This window comes from Chlamydotis macqueenii, chromosome 2 (genome assembly GCF_036417535.1).
Source record: "Chlamydotis macqueenii isolate bChlMac1 chromosome 2, bChlMac1.mat, whole genome shotgun sequence".
NCBI classification, from domain to species: Eukaryota; Metazoa; Chordata; class Aves; order Otidiformes; family Otididae; genus Chlamydotis; species Chlamydotis macqueenii.
This window is the reverse complement of record NC_141557.1, coordinates 137,905,258-137,927,388: the sequence shown is the minus strand read 5'-3', so window position 1 is coordinate 137,927,388 and position 22,131 is coordinate 137,905,258. Positions and strand designations below refer to the sequence as shown.

Here is a 22,131-nt window from a genome sequence, read left to right as displayed (position 1 = left end):
ACATAATTTTCTTCAGGTGTTTTAATGAACTTGGACAGATTAAGGGATCAGAGAAATCAGAGCTGAAAATGACACCTCTCTCCCAGGAAATTCCTTGTCAAGCACTACGGTATCCCTACCCAAAGCTGTGGAGCTGCTCAGTTTCCAACACTCTTTATAACTAAAGCATTCAAGGACCTTGGAACGATCCTCTATGTGACTAAGTTCCCTTTGTGGCAGAATATGTACACCCAAAGGTGATAAATCTGGCAGCTACCGCAGTGAGAAAGGGTTGTTGCAGGAGCCATGCCCAACCTGGCTGTTTGCACAGGAGTGTAAGCGCAAAGGCAGAGCCGTGCACAGGGTGCCCTTGCCCTTTGGGGGCTGGCAGCTATTGCAGATCCTCTTGTGGATGCACTTTGGAGGATCACTCTGAATCTGTTGGATGAGCGAGGGCAAGCTGAGGGAGGTGTTTCTATCACTCCTTCATCCTTCCCTTCCTTCTACTGTGGCTGACCTCTGTGGTGTGACTCATCAGGAGAAGGCAAACAAGCAAAATCATCACATAAAGTATGACATTTCCAGCCTGGCTGAGAAAAATGAGTAGTCTTTGAGAGCCCTCCCAAAGAAGGAAAAATGAAGGGTCTTTGAGACTCCTCCCAAAGAAGGAAAAATGAAGGGTCTTTGAGACCCCTCCCAAAGAAGCTTGCCCTAGTGAGATTTCCAGCAAAATCTTTCTGTGAAGAGCAAGGATAAGGTCACACACCGCACCAAGGTCCCTGCTCTCCTCTCACGTGAAGGTTACAGAGCTTGGGAACATTTCTGATTTGTTGATTGCTTCTCTCTTTGGAATTAATCTCCCCCCCCCAGTGACTCTTCCACTCATTTGCATTTTCTTATTATCATACACAACTTTTAATTGTGATAATGCAGTGCAGTGCTCAACGTGTTCCTTACTGTGCATGCTTAGGTTATGCTTTTTCTGGGAGAGTGAGTCTCCTAAATCCTCTGTGCATTTCTTTGGTACCTGTGTACTGCTGGTATGTAGATCTGCTTGGCTGTTTCTCATTAGCACCACCATAAGTGGGGTCTTTTGCACAAACTCCATGTGCATTCCTGTATATGAGAGAGCAAGACAAAGAAAAAGCTAGAGGGGATTGGTTGTATTCATTAACCCTGATATTGCCATTAGATTTACAAAGTCAGAGGCCGGCCATGTTAGTCTTAATCAACAAAATACAAATATTTACTCTGTGGCAGCAATTTTCTCAAATACATTGCTCTGTAGTAAAATCCCTATGAGTCATTTTGACACATCATAATTCATTTGCTGAAAGACCATTTTGTGTATGAGAACTACCATATACAGACTGCAAATCTCCAATTTTATAGGACACTCATCTTCAAGAGCATATAAAGTATCTCATCCATCTCTTTGCTAGCACAAGACTATTCCTTTTAGGGTAATCAATAGTGTTCTGTACATTTCTACAGCATTCAAAATATGATGCTTTCACTATTTATTTTGAAACTGGAGGTGAGAACATTTATAAATTTGTATTCTGTTTCATCTACCCAGCACTCAAAAATGTCCACAAATAATTTTTTTTTGTGTGTCTATATTTTACCTACTTCATTCTCTGCACCCGAAAAAAGTTTTTTTTAGAATGCCACATCATAGCTCAGAACTTCCATCTGCAAGAATGTCTTATTTTTCTTCATACAGGTGGCCAACATTTCTAATTTAGTTCTAGCCAAACTAAACATCTGAACCTGTTATTCTTGGAAAATAATCTTGAATGCAAAGGGTTTACTTTTTGGACAAGAAATGACTGTCAAGGAAACTAGATAGCAAAAGTAAAATTTATTTTACCTTGTCAAGCCACCAAAAACATTCTAGATTGGACTGCTTATCCTTGTTTTGATTCTGTGCATAGCAGTGGTAAAATCCTATTGGCATTGGTTATTATAAAATGACCTTATGGAACAAGTAGACCTTTCAGACTAGCTGATAATTATGTCATAGCAAATTGTGTAATCAATTGCCATTAGCCTCTGTGTATTTTCCTTCCATTGGTTCATTTTGTATCATTTCTATTTCATAACTTCCCTTTAGAGCATCTTACTCCAGGCAGAAACTATCTCGGAAATACAGTATTACTTATGTGCTGTAGATCCAAGACCTTGAAGAGCATCATTTGTAAGCTATATTCCTGAAATCCTCTTGAAATATCTCCTTTATGGCTCAAATTTTGGTATTAAAAGATTGGTAACTGAAAGGTAAGTATGAGAAAGCGTGAGGGAAGAATCGATGGAAAAAATGAATCCTTTGAATACAATGTATATGTATGTATAAGGTAGAAACAGGAACAAGTTCTGGTCCATAGGATAGCAAACAAGGATAGTAAAAATATTGTTTAAGAACAATAAAACTTTCGGAGGTTGTATGCACTCTCCTAACAGTCAAGAGTTTTTATTTGCAGTTTTCCAGATTATATTGCCTATCTGATCTAGCAGTATTTACATTACCCCCTGGAAGGGAGAAGATGTAAAGGCTGGAAGGGAGATGTAAACTTTTCTGTTGATTTGGCTTTTCAAACATACAGTAACACAGCATGTACAGCTGCACAACATATTTACCCCATCTATATATTGTATTCTAATTTGCTGGATAACAAATGGTATACAATACATACCATTTCAGGAACAGGAATAGGAAAATTACACTTGTTAAAGAAATTTGTGCGCAGTATTAAGGGTTATCTGTTAGTACTTCCAGATCTAGTATAACCTTATGCAGCTATGTAAGCAACTCAAACGTTTTTAAAAGTTTAACACTGTTTGTTTGATTGATAGAGCTATAACTTAGTTAGCCTCCCTTTATTTGGGAAAGTTACTCTTTGCTAACAAGAGCAGTTGATTTTGCATGTATTTCCTAGAGATGTGAGTTATGTCCCACTGGAAAGATACCTTAAGGCTGTCAAGTCCAAGGCCTTGTGTGGCAAGCCACCAATGGACCATATGAGCAAGTCTTCTCTGTACTCTTCTTATTTATCTTCTTGAGGTACCCCAACTTACTAGAGAGATCCTTCCAGTATATATATATTAACAGTTCCCCTGCTGAAAACATGATAATGTCCTCATACTATATTTACCTCTTTTTTGTTGTTGTTGTTGTTTTTCTTCTTGTTATCTCGTAGTCATCCTGTGACTGACTGACACTGCCAAGTCCATCTTTTCTGTCACCTCCTGCCAGTGACTTTATATGTCCTAGCAAGCTGTCGTCAGAAGCAGATGATGAGCTGCTGTGCACTTTGGGTCAAATCCACGGGATTCAAACCTGTGCAAACAGGTTGGTTGTTGCTATGTGCATGCCTCCTTTTCTACCTAGCATCAGAGCTAACTGACCTAACCCCATCATTTAGCTCTGTGTCTGTGTCCTAGAGGAGCAGTGAATGAGACACCATGAAATATCACCTCTGCCCTCATACAGAAACGGAGGATAAGCCTTTCTTGAAGAGGTGCTTCGCTTACTCCTGAGGAGTAAATGACAATGTTTACCAGTGGAAACTATCCACCTAGTACGGGCAGTGTCCCAAACTAGTCCTACTCCAACCAGCCACACGCCTTACTTGTCACTGACGGATTCGCGGTGTGTGTGCAGTGGATGACTAGTGGTGGCTTTGTGTTGCCAGGGCACGATGCCACAGAGCTGCATTTCCTCTCCGCATGGCCTCCATTTGCCTTTTTCCGCATGATTATCACCCATCTGTTGCCCTCTGCCACGTGTGGGAGGGCAGCAGATGGGCCAGGAAACTGGAACATGGGAAAGCAAGTTCTTCAGAAAGCAAAGGGAAGAAAGCGTAAGGTCAGAAGAGGGATCCTCAGACTAACTCCAGCAAAGGCACACTCCATGAGTGGGTAACTCAGCATCCACAGAAACCCCATAAAGAGCAATTAGGCAAAAAGGAAACCACTTAGAAGGCAACATTTTTACTGACTGGAAAGAGTTAGGAAGCTCTGTTTGAAGCTGTCAGTCTAATTATTTATTCTTCCTGAAAGACAAAGAAAAGGTTTTCTCTTACTAAGCCATGGTTTCATACAAAACAATGAGGCAAAGAATTGATGCCTTTTGCGTCTCACCCGCAGAACCGTCAGTTTCATTCACTTTGTTGACTTACCTGTAAGGACCATGGCATTTATTTACCTACACAATACATCATTGCAAACCCATAGCATAAGATATATGTAAAAAATCCAACTATTTCTCTGTATCTCTTCCAGTCTCCAGCTCTTGCTCTTTAGCTTAGAGGTTACATGATGTGGGGCAGGGACCAAGGTGGTGTCTACAAAGGCATCACAATGCTCTCAGCATTTGAAATCTTTCCAATAGATGGGTAAGGAAAATAACAGAGTCAAAGTAAGCAAGTGGGTTTTTTAACTAATGCTTTCTTTACCTGCAGGAAAAGATCAATAACTTTTCATAAATGCATGTTACCGATGTAACAGAGATCCTATGTGTAGTAACCAAGCCATCTTCTTCAGCAGTAATCCTACTGAATCCTCATCCTCAGATGCTTGTTGACATTCGCTTTGCTCATAAACATCATCCTGGAAAAGCATGTAGGCTTTCTCTTTTTATTTATTTATTTTTATCTAACAATATCAAGAACTACTTTGAAGCAACTGATGCTTTTAGCAGGGGCAGCTTGTGAATCTGTATTCCTTTTCTTTGCAGTTGTCAGTGTCATTCCACTTGATTCCAGCGAGAAATTCAAGTTTATACACTGAAATCTGCTGATGTTAGATGCCGATGAAATAAAAATTTCAGTATCCCTCCAGCGTCAGGTAGAAATAAAGTACAAAACTCCCATATCCCCTCAGAAAGGAGTCTTTCTCTGAGAATATGCAAACACTGTGGTCATCTTTGCCTTCACCTGTTTCACTTAGCCAGTAAAAATGCAGATAGGAGTGCAAAAATCTTGTGGCTTTGAACAGTATTTGTGAGTTTTCTTCTTAGTTATTATGATTTCCCAAATACCAGAAGTTCTGATATGCTGTGGAGCTGAGCATCACTGAGTACTCAGAAATTACACAGTGCATATACAGTATTTCAGAGACTCAAGTTCTCACTCAAAAGGAAGTAAATACAAGGGGAAATTTAAATTACATTGGAGGGGAACTTAAGATACAGGTGGTAGGAATCTAATGAGGAGAAATAAAGTAGCATTCAATGTAAGAAAAGAAGACATAATTTTAAGATGTTTGGAAGCATCCAATTAAAATTAGTAATATTTTCTGTGTATGATATTTGTAATTAACATTGATTAATGCCTAACACTTACTTGTGATTATGGGCTGAGGTTGTGAGACCTTCAGCATCACACAGAAGCATCACACATTTTCAGATGCAAATGAACTGCATGCTACCTTCAAATAATATTGGATACCAAACTCAAAGTTTGCCCTGATTTACTCATACATTAAACTTAGCAATGAGCTTTATGGTTAGTAAGCTTCGTTCTTTTATGATTGGTAGTAAACATAGCGGAGCAACATTAAGCTACCGCAGAGCTCTCTGTGTGCCACTACTCTGGGTGATTTGGGGAGAAGGGAACGAAGAGTAGAGTCTCATCTTTCATACTCTCAGTCTGGCAGAACAGGAACTTGAATTTGGGTCTTCCTTGTTCACGGATAGTGGAAAACCAGCCCTCCACCTCCCTCTGGAAAGCCCAAGTAGGAGCCAAAAAGAACATTTTAAGTGAGGTGTCATTACCAAATGTGTTGGCATTGGACCTGGAGGCTCCAGGCATAAGAGGTGGAGAAAGACATGAAGCAAATACTGGCAGTCCGCTGGGAAAAGTGCCCCACTTCTGGTCTGGGGTCACTACAACTTGTTGACACAAGCCATTTTTATAATGTTTTTGAAAAGTTTATTTTTTTTGCTCACGATATTCCACTGAAAAAACACCAATATTTTGAAACTTTGACAGCTGTGAGAAAGTGGAACTACTGTCCTCTGCTCAGCTCCTTGAGTGATTTCTGGATCACACAGGAAGTCGGCCATCCTTCAGGCCATCTCACCATGCAAGCCTCTGTGGTAATAAGAAAGTGCCCTGTCCCTAATCAGTTCTGTGATGCAAAAGAGAAATCTCTGGCTCCTTCCCATGGTCTGTAGTTAATAGAAATCTGTTCAGATGTTTGAATTTCCATGCAAATAACCCCCTCAGCTGCAATAGTCAAAAGAATGGAAAATGCAGGGGACTCTTTGGAGAGTTAACACCCAGGCCCTGTGAACATGAAGATGATTATTTTCCTCTACAAGACTTTTTCACATGTGATAAGCTTGGCATGTTGCCTTGGTTAAGTGTCAAGTCCTGAATGTTTTTAGTTTTGCCCTGGTGGTCCTGAGGAGTTACTGGAATACTTGTTGGACCTGTTTTATATCACTGTGTGCACTGATAGTGACATTGAGAAGAAACAGGTAGAGGAGTGGAAAGGGGATCTGGATTTTCTCTTGTTCAATTCTGATAGCAGTCTCCCTGTCTGCCCAGGCAGCCTTGCAGCTTCCTTCAGTCTTTCTTTGGCTCCTTAACTGTGCTTTTTGCATTATTACATTGTAATCTCTTCTTGCTTTTTTTTTGCCCTCTTGCTCCCAAAGGAGAGTTGTCAAAACTCCTTATCTGTTGATGAATGAAAGGAATTTTTGTCTCCACTGCCTGGAACTGGTTAATGCAATTCTGTACAATACCGCTGGGTCACCGAGTCAAGCGAACAGCAAAAGTTTAAATACATAGAAAGATTTTGTTTGGTGCCAGTTTGTATCGTCATCTGCAGATATTTTCTGCCATGCAAGGAAGTGAAAAAGACTGAAGGCAGTTGTAAAGAGTTTCTAGAATTGAAGAATAAACATTACCAAATTCTGCAACTTAAATGTTGGCAGTGGGAATCCAAAAAGAAATGCTTTAACATTTGCGCTAAAAGGCATTTTAATTCTGTTGTTGGAACACTTTTTCTCATTACTGTTCATTAGAGTTTGATGCTAATCATATTGTTGTGTGTCTGGTGAGAGAACTGGTACTTCTGGCCAAATCCTGCTTATCTGAGTAAAGACAATAGACATTGTCCATGATTGATTAATGGGGCTGTGGCCCAATTCTATAAGGACCTGTGAGTTCAACATCCATGGAAATGACACCTTGCAGAACTGAAATTTAAAGGAATCAGGAAATACTTAAAAACTCTGAAACCTAAAGCCCAAATTCATTTCTATTTTCAACATTTTTGTAAGTTACAGTGCTGAGAACAATCTTGATCCTGCCTTTGTTGAAGCCAGCAAGAAATGTGCTGTTGACTTCAGGGAGCATGATGCCAAGCTCTACCTGTTTGCTCTAGATGCAGTTCTACTGCCTCCTAATCTTGGACTGGCAGATCTGTTTGGGACAGAAAAATCTTTGTTTGAAGAACTGGATAAAATGCATGTGTCTGTGACTCCTGAACTCTCCATAGTTCATTGCTGTATCTGTTACAAATAACAATTACTCATAGATTCTTGTGTTGATAACACTTCATATGACCATATGTAGTCATAGAAAAAAATTGTGTATTTGTGCAGGAATGTGCATTACCCCAAGTAGAAGCTTCTCCCCAGTATTTGCACCAACAAAGCTCTGCCTGGATAAACATGAACAACAGACAACTGGCAGCAAGAATTCCTTTGAATGGAAAGTCTTGGCTTGAAGCTTGAGCCAGACTCCTGGAAGCCAACAGGAGTCATCCCGTGTATTGCAATGAGGTTTGTATCATGCCCTTTATGCATAGCAGTGTTTGCAAATCATCTTTTGCAGTATTCATCCAGCTGAAATCATACTGCGAGCATATTCATATGGTATATTCACATAAATATATGCTGTGATTCATAAACAAATTACATTTGCATCTGTCAGCTATGGCTGGGGAAACGACAATAAAGATAATAACAAAGCAAAGAGGAAAGAGATGAAAAAAGTGACTATTGTGTGACAGTGAAAGGAAGAAATTCAACTACATTTCTTTATAATCCCAGGTACCAGGTAGCAAAGGATTAAAAGGTTCTCTTAGGCTTTTCAAGAGCATTCTACACAGAATAAACTCTTTAATTCCTGTAGTCTAAAAATGGCATTCTTTATTTCAGAGTATCTCAAGAAAATATTTCTACAGTAACTCTTGCACTTCCAATCCCATCTTGGCTTTCTGGAATGTCCTTTGTATACTTCTGAACTACAGCTTGATAAGCTAATATGAATAACAGCAGGATTCAACCTCAAATTTAAGATTATTCAATGACAGCTGTTACATTGCAGTAAAAAATCACTCATAAAAAAAAATAAAATACTTCTTTGATATGGTATGCACATGTATGCACATATTTTGGAAAGGCCAATTTTAGCTTGAAGACAATAATTTTTTACTTCTGTTGCCTTAGGAGCGTGTCAGTATTTGTTTTTATTAATTCTCTTTGTAACACTTTTTTCTTAGCTGAGAAAATGACCTCTCAGCTGATTCTGCCAGCACTGGTTTATTAAAAAGTGGCAGTAGATGTGATTAAAGAAACATCTACTAAATCATCCTTCTAGGTATGCCAGGGCTTGTAGGGAACCAGGCAAGATCCTTGTCATCCACCCACCCAGGCGGAGTAAGTCAGTGCAATCCACTGAGTTGGCTTATGTGCAGTGTTGTAATGTTGTTTCTTCCCAAGCCATGAGCAGGGCTTTGAAATGTCCTACATATTTTTCCTTGTTCTTGTTCTGAATCCTGTCCCCACTCTACAGAGCACCTATGAAAGCTAGAATCAGCATTCTCAAAGCAGGCTAATTACTTTGGATGCCCAATTAAAAACAAATTAAATGGATCTGATTTTCAGAAGGTGTTGAAACATGGGAAGTCAGGACATATTAAGACATTTCAGTTTAGATTTTTAAAACCAGTCTTCATTTCTGAAAATTATGTTCTGGATTTATCTAAGTCTTTGGTGGTAAGGACAGAAGAAACACAGTCAGAATCTGTGTGAAACCTCATGGTGCCTGTCTTTGGTTTAAGAAATAAATGAGTTAATCATAAAAGCACATATCTGGGGAGTTTCAAACTATAGAATCATGCAGGCTTTGTACAGCTGGGCACTCATAATCAGTTATAGCACAAAAAGCGGAAAGGTCCTTATTACTTTCCATATAATTTTTATTTCTCTCCAAATATCAATGCTATATTGACTGTTAATCTGAAAAACCTCATTTAATGTCAGCTTGCTCACAGTTATGAAAATTCAGGTAATGTATTCCTGCTACTAATTGTATTTGAGAAAGTGTTATTAATTTCATATATCAAGTTCGTAGTGGCCATCTGTTCCCTCCGAACTGCTGCGTCTCCCTCCATCTGCCCTGTTTTTCTTCTGCTAATCGGGTGGCAAGGGCTCAGATGATGGGGAAGTTTCACTCTGACTTTTGATTTGTCACTCATCATCAAGCCAGCTGTGCATTTTTAAACAGACTCTTGCAACGGGTGGTGCTGAATTTAAATCTTACTGTCTGATTTTTTTTTAAATAAAACTTTTTTTTTTTATTAAAAAAATCAAAACGAAGACAGATTGTATTTTCTGCAGTGTAAAATGTGCTTTACTGCCATTAATTTGGCTGCATCTGCACTCTCATGAATATAGATGAAGGTACATGCCCAGGATATTATTAGGGACTGTGGAGAGTGGGGAAGAATTTCAAGTGTGGTAAGACATCACAAGTTTCTAGCACTCAGAGTAGTGAGCAAGCACATGTGATGCTTCTGGCTTCAGCTGACACTAGACTGAATTTACAATGTTAGTGCAGACCTTTAAGAACAGATATGAAAAGCTGTAAGTGTTCATGTGTCTAAATTGGGAAAATTACAGGCAGAATGACCTTTAAAAGCTTCTCCCTCCTTTCTTCCCCCTCAACCCAGCCAGAACAGTTAAGAGTTACTGGTGATCACTGAAAAATTTGCAGGATCCGTTTCCTATTGCTGTGAAGTTCCCATTTCTCTGTCTTAAGAATGTGAAAATTATCAGACAGGAGCAGGCTTTGAAGTCCTTATGGACCCCAAATTCACAGAATACTCCAAGCACTCCATCTCAAGAGGTGGCCCATAGATAGCAAGTGCTGGGAACAAGGAGAGCTGAAGAACATCAGAGCAGTCAGGCAAGACCCAGTCTGCACTCAGGTTCTTTTATAATTTCTAGTAGCAAAAGGGTGGTCAAAATTCTCAAGCAAAGGTTTTACCTCCTTTCCAAAATCCACATTTTCCTTAGCTACAATGATTCTAGATATTTCTGTTATCCATGCAACCGTGCAATTTGTTTCAACTCTTGTTGAAATGATTCAAACCTGAAGTGAAAGATTAAATATCAATGCCTGATACACAGGGCATACTGCAAGAAACAATTTGATGAAATTAAAGCAGAGGAACTTCAAGCTGTACAAGAAGAGGAAATTCCCAGACAATGAGATGTATTAAACAATGGAATAAGAATGTAAGGGATGTTATGGAAGCCTCACCACTTGGCCCACTTGAAACAAGGGCTGACAAAACAGCCAAAAACATGTGGCAGTGGAAATGAGGTGAACTGGACAGTTTATCAGGCTCCTTCTATGTCAGTTGTCTGTTGTTCTGCAATCTGATTTATGTAATACAGACAGCACAAGGACATTTGCAACTAGGAATACATCACAGTACCTGCAGCATATGATACTGTTTTACAACTCAGAGGTGAAGTTCAATGGTTTCTCTTTGTGGGGGTTCATGAGAATATTTCCTCTGCTCTGCATTTATGAGAGGTCTGAAATAAAGCTCACATGGGGATCCTGCTTGTGTTAGGCAGAGACTAAAAAGAAAGACTTGCCAAATCTACCACCTATTTTTTTGTGGTGTATTGTCCACACTGAGACATGCTTACCTTGGTGGTTTGGGGCCTTCTCTGAAGTTTTGAGAATGTAATCAAACATTCTCGCCTAACTTGGTAGCACAATCCAATAGCCAACTAGTTCTACCAGGTGGGAGCAGAAAGGGGCAGGAGGAGGACTGTCACGATGTCCTCTGTCTGGCAGTATTATTACAAGGGTTTTTGCAACTCTGCATGCATTCTTTCATCTAATTTTATTCACAGCAAATATAGGTTTTGTACATAATTATAATGCATTGTATTCACAGGTCACAGCATTTGTATGTGCAGGTGATCAGCTAAACGTGTGGTTGGTAATTTCCAGGTAGACTCAATACACTTGTGGGTGTAACTGTTTGCCACTATTGGGAACTTTTCCAAAAATATATGACCAAATACTAGATTGGCTGTATGGGGTGAATCCCTAATTAATTGAAAAATGAATCTAGTTACAGTGCAAGCTTTGCAAGTTAGCAAAAACTCCTTTTGGACTTCAACACTTGCAAAAAGAGCCCTGTAAGCTAAAACTGAAACTTGACTCTCTTTTATCACTGAGCATTGTTACATTACCAGGGCCTGTAAAAAGACATTATTTGGAAAGTAAAATCAGAAGTCAAAGTAGAGTAAGAAGCTACTCAGTTTTAGTAAGCATCATAACTCTGCTCTTTCAATTGTCTTGTATTTGCCTGTTTGTCAAGCTATACAACTTTTTAATGCATTCCATTAAAAGAAGCATGTTAATGTTGATACAGAACCATGGAGAGAAATCATATCATGTCATCGTTTCCTGACTCAACTACAACATGACGTGTGACTTGCTCTTGGTCTCAAACTTTGCAACTTATAATGTGTCTTTTGTAAGGACCTACATGTGTTTATTTCTGCTGAAGTGAAGGGGACTCCATAATGGCCATTATTAATAATAGTGACAAAATATTTACCTAGCATCCTTACTTTGACTGTAGTCCACATGCGTAATCTCATTCTTCTGTTTATCAGGCAAACAATCCTGAGACAATTAGTGTCATAACAAGTAAAATAAAATCTTGAGTAAGATCAATATATCTTGTAAAAGCTCCCAGCTCATTACACTTCAGCAGAGCTATACCTGGTTGTGCAAAAGGAGGAGCCCATCTGTCTTTCTGAAAATCAGATTAGGAGTCACAAATACAATAACTACACAATATACTTACACAACAAGTGAAATGCAAAAGTAGGTGGAAGCAGCAGATGAAAAACCCTGGGTAAGAATGCTTGTAATAAGATTAGCTGTTACAGAGCACACTAGCTTGAATCTTGTGGAAATTTTCAAAACAAGGAAGATGCACAGTATAGAGAGACATGTGTAAGCCTGTCACAGAAAAGATAGTTTTGCTTTTTACGGTTGACTTATTATCTACAAAGTAAGGGATTGTGGTACTCATCAAGGCATGTCTGAAGGCGATTTGAATGTAAATGGTGCCCAGGAAAATAAGTTTAAATAATACCAATATATTTTTTTTCACTGCCAGTTCATAAACCAACCTCAGAATTGGTCTAATTGCCCTAGCAAATTATTCTAAGTGGCACAATGCTCCAGACAAGTTGAGGGCACCATGTCATCATCGATCTGCCCCAAGGAGGCCCTCACTGCTGCAGAAGAGTCATGCCAACATACAGTGATGTTCTGCTGTCTTGGGGTCACTGAAAAATACCCAGTGGGGCAGGAATCAGAAGCTTCTCACTGGGAGAAAAAGAAAACTTCATAGAATTAACTAAACATTTCTAGCTCATCTGTGACTTTTCATTGTTCTTATTCCTGATTTTCCATTGCTGAATTCCTTAGGAAGAAGAACAAATGGGGATGGGGACCGGACAAGAGCAAGCTATGCGCTAACCCAGTCATTGTCACATGGATAAGAGTCAGAATGTTAAAGAGATGTGTCTACAGTCATTGAAGTCAATGAGTATTAGATGTCTAAACACCTTTAAATATCCAGTTTCGAGAGACTAGACTAGAGGTCATTTACCTGTAAAGGATATGTTTGCCACAGGAACAAGCTGATGCATCCACTAAGTGATCTTGATTAATCCAATTCCATACTTTCCAAAGAAGCATAGCACTTTTCTTTCCAGTGTCTATGGCTGAGGACAATTGACGAATTTGGTGCCATCGATAGTGCAGCAAACAACTTGTAAAATTCTACAGAGAAGAAACCCACACTCCCAATGACTTTTTCATCGCTTTCTTACCAACATACAGTCCAGCTGCCTCCACTACCATAGACTGCTGTATAAAACCACTGTAGGAGACTGAGCTTAAAAGACAACATGATCAAGGCAAGAGATCTTTATAATTAATGACTGATTAGAGCTGTCATTAGGCAGAATGTTCAGATTCCTCTTATCGAAGTCCACTTGTGGGAAAGAGAGTGCACAACAGCTACAGAGCAAAGACAGAAGTGTACTAAACCTTCATACAAACTTCTTTATCCCTATTTTACAAGAAAATTATTCATGAGGAAGAGTTTTCCATTTTCCAGACAGGAACAGTGAAGTACAACATATGCAAGGTTAAATTGCAGACGAAAGTAATTGTACAGTTTTTGTAACACCGAAAATAGGAATAGAAGTTGGGCTTTGGCTTTGTACATACCAGCACAATAATAATTTCTCTATTCCAAGTCCAGTCCTATGCTTTTTCAAATCAATTGTTAAGCTACCAGATCAGATCATTGATGACTAATAATAAAACATATTTTCCTCCTCTGATCTCTTTTCTATCCTTGTGACCAATGGACAGAAAGTTATGTTATGCTTTGGGAATTTGTATGTGTATTTGACAATAAGAGCAGACTTAAGTAAAAAGTCATGTCCTGGAGCTAAAATACCACTATCCCCTCTCTGCGTGGGTAATGAAACAGATTCACCTTCACCGTAACATTGGACGGAATTACATGTTATAGTCCTTGACATGCTTTGACATGACTAATGTGACCCAGCTGGTCTCAGCGGTAGAAAAATGTGAACATAGAATCTGTGGTTTATGAGATACACATATGCGTTGACATTAAAAAATACCCACGGTTGTGTTTGTGTGATTAAACCAAAAATAAAAATAAGAAGAGAGAAATCCATGAGCTTACAAGGGTCTACAAATATGCAAGCTGTCATATTTCAGTATTTACATGTATTGAAAGGTAGTGGGTAACTGCGTGTTTATAGACAGTGGGTTTCCAAGTGTACATGTGTAAACTGTTCCCTCTGTTGTTTAGAGGATGACCATATAGCCAGGGTTTTTTTTTTACTGCAGTGTTTAAGCAGGAGCCATATGATACTATGTTTTATTTAAAATTGGGCTTGTACCACTGAGGCTGGAAACTTGTGTCTTTAGAACAATTTCATATTGCACAGTGCCACCATATGTTGCCTACTTTAGTGTTTTTAAAGAGATTGCCTATTGCCTAAAGGTAGTATGTCTCAAATTTACAAATCACATATTGCTTGAGGGCAGAAGTGAAACCATTGGTTTAAGAGAATGCAATATGCTTAGTTTAAGGGTGTTAATTCAACTCTATCATCCTCCAGTGTTCCTTACACTGAAATACATTTTATTGCGAGATGGGGGAAATTAAAAGATTGGGACTCCAGGTTCTATAATTGTGTTTCGATCTTAAAAGGAGAGAAGAAGCTGGCTGATTAGCTAGACAGATACATCTAGCATAAGTGTTCTTGGAACCTCTCGAAATGAACACTCTGAATTACGAAGCTGGCCTTTTACATTTCTCATCATTAGCATAAATGGAAAAGTAGCCACTAGTACCTTGCAACTAATTTAGCAGACAGACTTGTTCTAACATTTGCTCTGAATTACCTCCTGCATATTTTAAAGTGAAAACTTGTAATTTATTTATATATTTTAATATTTAACTTTCTTTAAAAATTGCTCACAGTAATTTAATACATTTCTATTCAATGTTTGCCTTCCAATAGCTTCTGCAAATTTAGAGATAGAAAAGTCCTAATCGCTCTGTATGTAAGATCATTACGCCATTCTCCACTGCTTTATCAATTCTAAATTAAAATATTTCAAATGATGAAACTTCCAGTATTTTCCCTGAAAAAATATTCCATACCAAAATAATTCTCCCCAGCTTTAGAGCCTAAGGGTGATGAGCAGCTCTTACAATATTGTCATTATTATTTTATTTGCTGTATTTCTATTAATGTACCTGATGGGGAAGGCAAAAAAAAATTGAATCCCACTGTAGCGCAGTGACCAATAACAAAGATGAGTCTCTGTCTCAGAGAGCTCCCGACGTAGCCCTTTGGCATAAATGCACAGGTGGACAAAAAAAAGCAAACAAATAGTACAGGAGGCTGATGTAACTAAGCAGCTATGCTCAGGGTCTCAGAGATGGGAGTCTTGCTTTCATACTCCCTGTAAGCACAGAGATTGTATTAGAAACATCTTTCCCTCCTGTTTCCAGCATCACCTGCGCAGATCTGGGTCAGCAGTCCTGTCCAGTACAGCGTGAGCCAATGTGTCAGTGGCATGGAAGATCAGCGAGTTTGTGCTATTACAGAATTAAGTCCCAGATGAGACTGAAGGCTAGCCTAAGGGAGAGTAAGGTGATGAGTTTCTACATTTATTGGGGAGAAATGCTAGGAATAAGCTCGGTTGTACCTGATAAAGAAGCCAAGAGCTGAGGTGTCAAGGCTGCTGCTACTGTAGGGTGTTTCACAAAAAGGGCTCAAGACAAGGTTCACTGTCAGCAGGTTGTCTTTGCATCCATCTTATTGCCTCAATGTCCAACTGAATGCTGGAAAATACGTCAAAAATGAACACTAAAACAGAGCCTGAATAAGTCATGCAATTATACATCTTAGTTTCTTCAGTATTTCATTGCGGTTCACTTAGAGATTGGAATGGGAAGTTTCTGAAATGCCCTTTATTTTTGCATAAATCCTATCTGTGTTTCATATATTTTTTGCTTTCTTATAAATTTGATAATAAAGGCATTTCTGTGTGCTTTGGTGACAGGTTACACATAGCATGTATTTTTTGCAGAGTGCTGACACCAGTGGGTTGGGTACTTCTTTATTGGAAAGGCCCGTGGCATGTGCTGAACTGAGTCTCTGATTTCCAAAGTAAGCGTTCAAGCTATGTGGCTTACAAGTCATCCCCATTAGCGAGGACCAGCACCGGCGTCTTTATAATGCTTCTTCTTTATAAATGCTTTATAATGCTAAATAGTCTTCAAAAATACCACCGCGGCTTAATTTACTTAATATTAGTATCCATGTTAACCTAATACCTTTCTTTCTTAAAAAAAAATGGGCAGTTTATACCACGCTTTCTTGTCAGGTAATAGCTCTCTAGACTTATTTAAAGAGCCCTTTCTTGTCAGCACAGGCAGCAGCCCCCCGCCATGACGGGGGATTAGGTGCCCCTGAGGCCGAGCTGAGCCGGTTTGCGCCTTTGTGCCGGGCGCCCCTTTGTGCAGCCTGCGCCGTGGCCGCCGTTTTGAAGCCTGTGGGGAAGAGATTAAGCTCTCCCAAGCCGGCCCGCGCTGGGTGTGGCTTTTTACCATTTTGGCTAGCAGATGGTGGCAAGCCAACAGGTGCACCCTGATGGCGGCACTGAGCCCGGCGCATCTGCTCTCTGGGTGAGCGGGAGTCTGTGGCCCGGCCCCACGCCAGCTGGGGCGTGTGCTCTTACCAGGCATGGCAGCAGACAAGGTGGTGAGAGACGGAGGCTGGCGACCTTCAACTGTTAACCTTTTTACATTCTACTCTGAAGAGGGGCGGTGTGGCAAGAATGCTTTGATCTGGATATTACGGGATGAAAAATGAAGGGAGATCAGGAGGGGACAGATTAGTGGGTGTAGGAAGTGGTGGGCAGTTTCGTTTTGGGTTTTGCAGTGAGTGATGGGGTCTCTCAGCCACTGAAAACACCCAGGTTTTAACCAGCTCCTCATTTGCATCCATTGTTTCATAGGGCATTGGTGGATGGAGACTGCAGTGACTCTGGATTATATTTTTTTTCTGCTCAGAACTGAAAGTAGATCATTCAGACTGGAACTTCTGAAGGCCCTTCATGCTCAGTTCTCCCCATCTCCTTCCAAAAATCCCAGCCTGTTTTATGCAAAGCATACAGACTCTGCACTCAGGGCAGCACTGTATAGTATTTTGTTATAAGCAACACAGGAGGGAGAGGACTCAAAATGATAGTTAATACTCCATTTCTAAGAATATTTGTCTTCGTTCCTAAAGTTTATGTTCTGTACTACCTTCTCATTTTGTACATCTCTATATTCAACCTCTCCCTCCCAACCTGACCAGATCCTTCTATACTGTCCTGCCTCACATTTGCTTCAGTCCAGCCTGAATTCAGCTCAGCTATCGTCCTGCACAAACAAGCAATTCTCCAGCTGATCTCCTTGGCTCAGAGTTAGACTTTTTAGCTGTTCTCTTCCCACTTTAAATTTGATTCCTCCCTGCTTCTCCCTTTGCTCTCCTTTCGATCTGACTTGAAGTAAGGTCTGCTCTTCCCCCAGGGCCTTTTACTTCTACTGATGTTCTGGGCCCGTCACAAGGTCTTTGCAAACCTGGCAGTTTCTGCTAGACTAACAGCTGTCTCTGTCTCTTGTAACTCTAGGGCTTCCCAGGGCGAGGAGCACATCATGAAGCAATGAATTTCATGATTCTCATGTGGAAAAAATATTGACTCAGATGAGGTTAGAAGAAACCTTCTGGTCCAGAGGATACAAGCTAACCCACCTGAGTCCCATAAAAGGAGCTGCTAAAATGGGGCCAAAGACAGGAAAGCCCACTCGATGCGCTTGAGGTGGGGAAGAGTGGTGGGTTATTTTTCTACACCTTTTGAGTTTCCAGAAGGTCTTAATGGCTGGGCTAAGCTGCAAGTGGTTGCTTCTTTCTTTTGGACAGCCTCAGTTCCTCCCAAGGCTGGAGAGGAGCTGCAGACACAGAGGGAAGTGTTTCCATCACAGTGAAAGCTGAACTACATAATGTCTGGAAAGATGAGTGGCGGCATCCAGGCTTGTCTGGGTGCCTATCCGGGGAGCTGGAGAACAGCTCTAGTTGCAGTTATGTGAGTCCTGAGTGTCCTTTAGATGGCTCACTTAGAAGACAATATAACTGATATTAAGCAGATTGCTGTTTCACACCAGAATTGCCAGGAAAGGGTACAAGAGCCTTCCAAAGAGGAAATTCCTTGGTGGGAGCAGGGGCGGAAAGCGACTGTGACGGAGAAATAACTCCATTAATTGAAAGCAACCTGAAGGACTGGGAGACAGCAGGTTACTGGATCTGTAATCCTAGTAAATTCATAAGTTCATGGGCCTTTATTCTTTCAACTCCATTATCCCTTTTTCATCTGTCTTAAGTTATCAATGGTTGCTTTGCACTTAGAAATATCAAAAAATCACTTTATTTCTAAAGAGGGAAGCCCTCTCTGCAACTACATTTCATTGAAACACCTTTGCTCCTAATTTCAAATGATTATTCAGAGGTTTATATTTGTGAAAAAAATAGCCAATGTAAAAATTTTAAAGATAGTCTTACTGCAAGGATAGCTAAATTCATACATAGACATTTTTGACAAAACTACTAATGTTTTGTGTTTTTCTCCAATAGGTACTAAATGCTGCAGCTATCACAAATACCTCTATAATATTGGCCTCATGTTTCTCAGGATTTAATGAGCCCTAAGGATAAACCCTTGTGAATACAGACTCTGGTCCCCTCTGGAAAGCCTAGAATAATTTTATATAGGTGTGAAATTTGTCTAAATACTTTTTAACCACTATACAGCATGCTTAAAGAGCAACAGCACAACAGTAGAGTATTTTACAAAATAATTAAGATAGTTATAGAGCACAGACCATTCCACATCAAACTCAACAAGTTATAAAATAATGTCTATAAATCCTTAACACATTTGTATATCACATTATTGTTTCCAAGTCTGCTTAATTCTCTCACACTCTTGTCTCTAAGCTCTATAAAGAGTTAGGCTTACTACATAAAATAAAAATCTTTTCAGACTGTAGTAGGTTTTTCTCCCCAGTTTAAACCTATACTGTCTTTGCTGGTAGGGATACTCCTATTGCAAGCCCCAGGAGGCTCTTGGAAAGCTGACAATCCTGTTTTCTTTTGTGGGGATGAGGAACCGGCTCAGAAGGGGTTAAGTGGCTGGAGACCAGATGCAGCTGGGCTCTGTTAATCTGCAGGGACCAGCTGCTTTTTATAAAAAGGAAGACAAGAAACAGAGTGGCTAGTGCTGAGGGAAAGCTGAGGGTATTGAATTGCTTATGTTCTGGAAAGGGGGAGTGAGTGCTTGTGTGTCAGCCTTTTGGTGTGCTGGAAAAGGAAGAAGAGCTCTGTAGGTATTTTGCTTTGGTTAGGGAGCTGCTATTGCTGGTGGTGATTGACAGCCTACCCAGGATACCTGCTTGTAATTCTCAGACACTCCTAAAAAGATGGCCCTGTGGGGTAAAAGCTGGTAACTGAGCAAACCAGGTGTAATAAGCCACAAACTGGCTTTGATTTCATGTGAATGCTTTTGAAAGATGGAAAAAGAGCAGTGGAGGCTTTTGGTGCCTTCTGGAGTCCTAATGTAAGACCTGGAATGACCTCTCTTTTGGGTCTCCCAGCAAGTTGTCAGACAAATGTAACTTGTATTTCTCAAATGTGACAAAGACCTTTATCTACCCCAATGTGCATTGGCATGATGATTGTGCTTCTATGTATCGCATGACTATCACTCCCTGTAACACTTGCCTGTGACAAATAGGCTGTAAAAGGAAAATCCCTCAATAGCTTTTACTAATTTTTTTCTTTAAATATTAACTCTGAGCAACTTTAATGTTTATTTTACTGTAGCTGCTTTGAATGAAAAAACTCTATAGGCAGAAGTTGAATTGCATAATACTATGTACAGAGCTATTAAAATATATTTAGTGATTCCATTAGAAATCTGCTGTTGAGCAAGGCAGAGCATATGGAGAGAAGTTGGTGAAAACCTGATTAAACATTTATATGGAGCATATTTTGATTTAACTTGCATAAATAATTCATTGTTTTTGTTTTCTTGTTTTCTTTCTTTCAAAACCACCCTTTTCTACACCTGCTGTGCTAAATATACTGCACTGAAGAAGTAGTGGGAGTGAGTGACTATATCGTACCCATCCATCTGCATCCAAGGCTGTTCTCTCAGGTTTGATAGACCTGTGTCCTTTTGGGAAACAAACCACTTTATTCTTATAAAATCTATAGTAGTTTTTTTTTTTGTCCTTACAAGCAGTAAAGTAGCAATGTCCCAAGGGCAGTAATTATTATGCAGAAGTTAAGTTGTGCTAGGAGTCCAGATCAATAGGAGAATTTCCCCAAAGCTAATGGGAATTGCAGCTCACATATCAGATGACTGATCTATTTTCTAAACTGAGTAACAGTTTTAAAGGGAGGTTCGTTTTTGAAATTTGCCAAGGTCTGGGTTTGATATTCTAGTTCAGCCTCAGTTTTTGTACTCTGTTGGGATTCAAAGTCCGATTTGCAATAACACTAAAGGTCTTTTATGGCTTCTTCATATTAATAATGTGGTATAAAGTGGGTCTAAATCCTGCTTTAAGGCCCCCTCTTGCCACTAAATATATGAGGGAATTCAAGCTTCTTCTTTAAGAGTTGATCTGAGTGAGCATTCAGGCGCCGCAAAGCACAGATTTTTCTCTGAAACTCCTGAGAACAAGGTATCTCACAAAAACTGCTTCTCTTTTCCCTCCCACTGAGTTTCAGAGTTCAAACACTGGCAATTTCCAGTACCATCTTTTCTTATGTCCTCATTACAAGTAGGGTTTCATTACCCACTGAACAACCAGTGCCTGCTTTTCGGCATCAGCATTGTCCCAAGATCCTTTCTCCGACTGCTGTCACTCATTACAGCAACACACCACTCTTTCATGGCAGCCCAGCAGATCACAGAAACGTGGGGCTCTGGATCATTACCAGTGAACACAGTCACTTTGGGGTCATTATCAGAGAAAAGTGTCACTTTTTTCACTTTTTTTTTTTTTTTTTTAACATTTCCTCTCCAGCTCTGTGTGGCAGCGGTTGTCTTCTGAATCCCATATAGCTTCTGCAATCCAGCAGCTTCAGCCGACATGGTTCAGCAGGGAATTCAAGTATGAAGTTTTGTTGGAAAGAAGCTGCTGAAGTCTTTTGAAACGGAAATATTATCTCCTGGATCGAATATGCTATGTCGAGTCCTGAAGAGCCTTATGAAGCTGCTCAGATAAAAGCTTCTGATAGTGTTTGTTTGCCAATGTATTAATCACAATGCAGTGAAGCAAAAACCCACTCCAAACTCTGAGAGGTTGTGCAGAGTAATTCCTCTAATATTTTAGCCAGTCTATGGACTGATGCTTTTGGCTTGTAAGAAAGCAAACTGTCTGTTAGACTGCAAAAGTGATCTCTAATGAATACTCTTGGCCTGTGGCTTTGACGCTTATATCTCATTTCTGTGTACTTCTCAGCCTGGTGAGAAGAGTTTAGTGCTACAGACCTGTACTTGAGCAGCCCTTGCAGGGAGAGCATGCAGGTAGCGCTCAGCCAGGTTCACCCACACCGAGAGCTGCTGATGCCGTAGTAGCGGCGAGCATGTGGGGGAAGCTATGCTGGTTTGTGAATTTCATTAAAAATCTGAGATGTCTATGCACGCAGCCTTATTCACAGTTTTTTCTGTATTGTGATTTTAGGATATAACAAGGTGTTAACAAGAAAAACATGTTTTCATTAAAGCTGTATACAAAATGTATCTTTGCCCTGAGCCCTTCTGTGTGTTTATTTTTCTGAAACAGTCTGTTACTTAAAGAAACAAACAAAAACTGAAGCAGGAGAAGAAACTTTTTCCTTTCCGAGTGAAGGTCCATTTCCACCCCCACTTTGATTTCCAGCCATTGACTGTTGTGGGCCACCAGGTGGGCTGGGCTGGCCCAGGTGAGCTCTGCACCTCACCTGTTGAGCTTATTTAGTTAAGCTGTTGTAAACATTTGCTCTGTTTTCTTTCTCAAAGTGAAAACACTGTAAAAGTAATGGCTGCCATAAAGACTGCATTAAACACTTTCTAAAAGGTTATAGTTCGCAGCTGTGAGGTCGCTGCCCTCTGATTACACCACAGCAGTGAAGCAGGATGCCTTTATCCCATGCAC

At 40.0% G+C, this 22,131-nt stretch overlaps 1 long non-coding RNA gene across 1 annotated transcript; it reads left to right on the top strand.

Annotated features, from left to right (window-relative positions):
* The first annotated feature begins 7,613 nt into the window (after positions 1-7,613).
* On the top strand, positions 7,614-21,698 carry LOC147601834 (uncharacterized). Its single transcript, XR_015257722.1, has 3 exons — positions 7,614-7,774; positions 17,565-17,753; positions 21,019-21,698. It is a non-coding gene; the product is annotated as an uncharacterized LOC147601834 (long non-coding RNA).
* Positions 21,699-22,131: the final 433 nt, after the last annotated feature.